At 38.9% G+C, this 5,909-nt stretch overlaps 1 protein-coding gene and 1 long non-coding RNA gene across 5 annotated transcripts in view; both read right to left on the bottom strand.

The window, feature by feature from the left end:
* Window positions 1-3,405, bottom strand: part of LOC148743210 (uncharacterized) — a 14,745-nt gene extending 11,340 nt beyond the window's left edge. For all 4 annotated transcript variants that reach the window (XM_088734254.1, XM_088734246.1, XM_088734265.1 and 1 more), the window contains exon 1: window positions 2,551-3,405. The gene's annotated coding sequence lies outside the window, so the exon portion shown is untranslated. The remainder of the gene's footprint in view (window positions 1-2,550) is intronic.
* Window positions 3,406-3,987: 582 nt separating this feature from the next.
* Window positions 3,988-5,792, bottom strand: LOC148743209 (uncharacterized). The gene is made up of 2 exons (XR_015992016.1): window positions 5,455-5,792; window positions 3,988-4,580 (listed from the first exon to the last, which is right to left on the bottom strand). It is a non-coding gene; the product is annotated as an uncharacterized LOC148743209 (long non-coding RNA).
* Window positions 5,793-5,909: the final 117 nt, after the last annotated feature.

The raw sequence follows: 5,909 nt of genomic DNA, 5'->3' as shown, positions 1-5,909 counted from the left end.
TTACGAACATCTAGTTAAAAATTTAAAAAATTATGTACCAGGTATACTTTTATCGCATTAAATTTTACCTATTTTTTGCCCCGTGTACAGCACTTTTTGAGGGTGTTGCTTAAGGGACAAAAAAAAAAAATCACAATATAGCTGTGTACGGAAAAAATTAACATAACACAAATGAATGGGAAGACTTTTTCTTAAAATGTGTGAAGTTTGGTGTTAACTGAATTCATTTTAAGCCTTCAATGAAGCTTGGGTTTTGCAGTGAATTTTGGACAATTTGCCAGGCGGAAAACCGCACTTAAACCGTGTTTTCAAATTTTCGCAAATTTCTGAAAAATTAACACTCGTCGGAACTTTTAAACTTGATTTTTGGAAACAGTTTACCAAAGGGTATCGTTGGGCAAAATATGAGCAATTCACCAAAATGGTCGCTGATGGACGATTCTCGATCCTTACAGGCAGCCATTCTTAAGCTTACATCTCATCAGAGTTAATATTAACTCTGATGTCATCTAACATTTAAAGCGACATATCAATGCCTGCAACCACTATGTTTTATACGAACCTCGCAAACTTTTAAACACGTTCTCTTGTGATACCTGCGAAAGTATTCAGTAAAATTTGCGGTACGATTTTGCGGACAATCTGATCGATTTGTCTTACATTGTGTGCTGAGACTGAAACTTTTCACCTCAGGCAAAGCTTCATCGCATGGCCCAAACAAATATAGCGAGCAACAGAGCTTGTTGTATATGTGCATGTTAAAACACACGAAAGGACACTTCACTCTGATTGGGTCTCCGAGGATGGTACAATCACAGTTTGACGCAGTATTATTGAAGTCACCTCACTGTCATTTGAAAAAATCTAAAATGTAATGTTGGTGACGAGGAAATGCACTAAACTCGTCACTAAAACATACATTTCGACACTCTTGGAATTTGACTGCGTTACACAATTTGACAAGTGTTGTGTGCGCTTATATCAAGCGTGCCCAGAGACAATTTAATTTTATGCACTGCAGAAATTTCTTGTTTATGGTTTTAGACCATTCTAGCAGGAGATCATCCTTGTAGCCTGTGGTGAATAAATTTGCGAGTCATACACAAAAGACAGTGTAGCAAAGTAATGAAGTCACCTCATCGTAATTTGCTCAATATACATTTGAAAAATAGAATGTTGGGACGACAAAATATACCAAAATCGTCACTAAAACGTATATTTCTATAGTCTCAGAATTTAATTGCGTTACAAAATTTGACACATGTTGTACCGACTGAGATAACGTAGCTATCAAGTTGGTCGCACGCTCAGATGACATTTTAATTTATGTGCCATAGAAATGAGAGCAATTGAGCTTCCTGTATAGCCTTTCCTTGAAAAAAAAAAGTTTTTGGAACAATGGGTCTTCGTTTTAGACCACAGGGTCTTCGTTTTAGACCACTGGGTCTTTGTTTTAGACCTCAGGGTCTTCGTTTTAGACCACAGGGTCTTCGTTTTAGACCACAGGGTCTTCGTTTTAGACCAGTGGGTCTTCGTTTTGGACCACAGGGTCTTCGTTTTAGACCAGTGGGTCTTCGTTTTAGACCAGTGGGTCTTCGTTTTAGACCAGTGAGTCTTCGTTTTAGACCGCAGGGTCTTCGTTTTAGACCGCAGAGTCTTCGTTTTAACCCACAGGGTCTTCGTTTTAGACCACAGGGTCTTCGTTTTAGACCACAGGTTCTTCGTTTTAGACTAGTGGATCTTAGGTCTTAGGTCTTCGTTTTCGACACATCCCTGATTTATTAGCTGTTCCGTACAACCTTTACATCAGTGAACTTAAAACAGCTTTAAAACACTGTCAAGTTTCATGCAGAAGGATGTTAAAATCTTCCACAAAGAATTCAAAGTATTTACTTTCAATCGATTTTTTACCTGTGCAGTAATAAAGCCAAAGAGCAGCTTTAAAAACGAGTGAACTTATATTAGAAGTAAGAGTCATTATGAATTACATGATCATGATTCTGCTCAATTAAGCTCTGAAGTGTCGATCATCGCCGGTAAACACGAAAACATGATAGTGAAAAAAAACATTTAATCATACCTCTCTCGGCAAGGTAAAATTATCCAACTTGAAGGAACTCAATTACCTGTTCGACTCGCTAATTGTGCCACAGTACAAAGAAGAAAGCTATCACATAATAATTCTATGCACCAACGGAAAAAAAAACACGTGGGAATTTGTAACGGGGCGGACGCTGACTTCAATTGATTCTTTCGATCTGTGAATTTCTCAACAGCGCCGCATCGGAGAATGTTTTATAAGTGACGGAACCTTCAAGCATCTATCTTTCTCAATGGATTTATTGGACTTGAAAGCTCGTAAAAACTGAAATACAACGAGCCGAATAGAGCTATTACTATAAATCTATGAAATGTTTTAACTCGGGCACGCGGAGCGCGCATATATATAATTCTAAACGGCACAAGTATTCTTAAAAATAACAAATCTGCTTTCGATTAAATGGTGTACATTTCGGGGTCTAGATAGAAGGAACAAACGATATAACATACCTCTTTCTCCGTTCTATTACAATGATATATTCGACGCTTGTAACTTGCACGTGTCGAATGAAAGGTAATGCGGACAGCTAATCGATGTCACATAAAACATGGAGGTATACGCCTTATTCATAAATGGCGGACGCACGGTTAAGACCTGAGCCGAGTTCACCAAATCGAGGCTTTGGAGGCATCCCAAGAAACATGGTGTCGAAGTCAAACATTTATTGTTGCGTACTATTGTGCACGCACGGAAGGGGTGTGGGATCAAAAGGAGAACAAATTGGATTCTATAAGTTTCCAGACGGAGAGGAAATGAAGAAATGTCGGATACATACTATACGTAGAGATGTTGGTAGATTTTTTCGCATCTCCGGGGCATCAAAAGTGTGTTCGTTACATTTCAAGCTTAGTGGCATATCAAAGGGTCTTCGTGGACGAACGTCTCTGAGGACAAATGCAGTTCCGTCGATATTTGCTTGGAAACAAACTTCACCACGAAAGTGACCGCCCCCTACCGAGAGGCCTTATCTATGACAGCGAAAAGAGAAGAGATCTGTCCCAGAAAAAGAGTCCTCTTCAGTGTGTTCGGAGCCTGGCAAAACACCTGAAGCCGGAAAAGATTGGTTTCGTTAGTACAGGAGCCGCCAGTGCCAGTCTTACTGAAATGCCTTCCACTGAAAAAGATCTTTATGGGACCCTCAAACAATTAAGGCTACTTGAAAAAAAAATGCGCAAATCTCGAAAGGATAGTTGCAGATTTGGAAGACAAAAATAAAGCACTTCAGTCAAACGTCTTCTCACTTAGTCGGTTTACCTCTGATGAGGCAATGTTGTTTTATTACAGGCTTTCCTTACTAAAAAGCATTCTTGGCATCCTTTGAATATTTAGATCCTGGAAATAATGGAGAAAATGTCAGATACTGGTTGTCAGGTGAAAAGGAGATACCCTCAGAAACACTAGGTCTCCACCACAGTTAGGTGTAAAGAGAGGTAGACCAAGATCAATCAAACCACAAGAAGAACTTTTTCTCACTTCGTGTCCCTTTAGACAGGGATTTGCAGAAACCCACCTTTCCCACCTGTTTAATGTTTATCAGGCAACTGTTAGTAGAATTGTTATTAGTTGGATCAATTTTATGTATCGTCGATTTGGAGTGCTTAACATTTGGCCATCCAGAGGAGTTGTCAACAGAACAATGCCTGAAGACTTCAGGAAGTCATTTCCAAGTACAAGAGTTATTATTGATTGTACGGAAGTGAAGTGTGCAATGCCTAGTAGCTTGTTGCTGAATAGTGAGTTGTTCAGTGCCTACAAGAATCCTACTACACTAAAGGGGCTTGTGGGAATTTCTCCATCTGGTGCTATCACTTACATAAACCAACTGTATACAGGAAGTATATGAGACAGAGAAATTGTAGAAAGGTCAGGTATGCTTGACCCATCCACACAAATGCCCTTGGAGGATGTTGTGAGAACTCAGGAGATTGCAGGATTGAGGATCCATGTCGAACGTGCAATTAATAAAATTAAAGTTTTTCATATATGGGATGGCATTATCTCACTGAATCTCTTTGGCATTGCAAATCAAATGTGGTCAGTTTGTGCATTTCTTTGCAACATTCAAGACCCTATTTTAACAAGCTGACACAATAGAAAGCTTTAGACAACTGATTTGTAATTTTTATCTTGTTCAATGTTTTGGCTAAAGAAGGGTGTGTTGTAGTAATGTTTACTATCTAGGTCTTGGATCTTTTTATTTTCTTTCAGTGAAATACACATCACTGAAATGATTATGATACCTGTAAAGGAGTGGCCAAAAATTACAGGGTGAGGACCTGAGCACATGACCTAACCCCTTACCTTTGGAATAAAAAAACTGACTGACCCTAAAATAGAGGTCAGAAATTAGATTAACTCCCCCTCTACATGGGAAAAGAAGATGACCCAGCCCTTATGTGTAGTGAAAAATTACACAGCCCACACCTTTTTGAAGGATCGAAAAAGTAATAACCCACTCAAGTATGCCTTTTGACCAGTCCTGTAAAAGCAAAAACTAATGAGTGGTTAGTAATTTTGATACAGACTTACAATTTTACAGTCTTTGAGCTTCAAATCTATTGGATTTACCCCTTGGGATATTTATCAAATCATTCTGAGATTATATGCATTAAATGTTTGATTATGATCCTGTTGTAGAATGTCACACCACCACAGCTTTTGTACATGATGGTGAAAATTCAGCTACAGCATACTTAATGAAATTTGTAAAATAATATTGCCAAAGCTTCTCCTGAAGCTCAACCCAGTAACCTCTGTCAAAGGCAATTCTCTCAATTGACATTCCTTTTTTAGTGTAAACAACAAAATCAGACCATTGTGCACCAGTACAGCCCATTTGGCACTGAACTTAGGCATAGTAACCCTCTCACAAAAGAACTTAGGGTCTGAGCAAGCATCTAGGGGACTCACTTGAAACTTTGTTTCTGGGCACTAGACTTCAAGTAGTCCAATGGGATCTTCCCAACTGGGGTCTATTACCTTTCCATCCGTAGAACATCCCAGTATTGGAGATTTAGTGCATACAATAAATCCACTTTTGAAAACATGTACTGGTGTTTTTTTGACTGTGCATGTATTTGTGATACCAGTCAATTGCTACTGGCTCATATTTAATCCCATGAGCTGTGTCTAGAATGGAATGTCTTTTCGGCACATGATTTCTTGAGCAAATTTATCATGACTGCGTTGTCTGTGGGATATCAGATGATGCTGTAAAACGGTATTTTCGCTCAATTTTCGAATTCGAGTGTATTTTACTCAGATATCGAAACCAGACTATATTTAACTCGCTCAACATAAGACGTTTAGATTACTACTTATATTTGGCTATCGATCGTTACATTTAAACCTACCGTTTTAGTAGCTGAGCCTTTGTTTTCAGCCCTTTGCATTTATCTCCCCTACATTTTTGCCAAAACCTCAGGGCATCGTTGTTGAGCTCTCCTGGGTTTCTTCCCTCTGAAGACACTCCAGGAGTATCGTCTTGACTCAAATTAACTGCAAAACTCTCCGTCATATTTATAACAAAACATTCGCCAAGGTCAAACTACGTTACATCAACGGATCCTCAATTAAATTTCGCCATTTTTATTAAACTACAGCGAAAACAGTCGATAATTCCACAAACCTTCGAACAAGCTAAGTGTCATTAGATGAAGCGATGTCTCCTAAGCCTCGTTTTGGTGAACTCGCCTCAGGTCTTAACCGCGCGTGCGCCATTTATGAATAAGGCGTATTGACGGTCACGCAATCACATCAATGAACGGTATTCGTTACAGAATTTCATTTGCACATAATCAATAAATTA

Source organism: Stylophora pistillata, chromosome 1 (assembly GCF_964205215.1).
Source record: "Stylophora pistillata chromosome 1, jaStyPist1.2, whole genome shotgun sequence".
Classification (NCBI taxonomy): domain Eukaryota; kingdom Metazoa; phylum Cnidaria; class Anthozoa; order Scleractinia; family Pocilloporidae; genus Stylophora; species Stylophora pistillata.
Note: the sequence above shows the minus strand (reverse complement) of the source record. Positions and strands in the feature narration are given on the sequence as shown.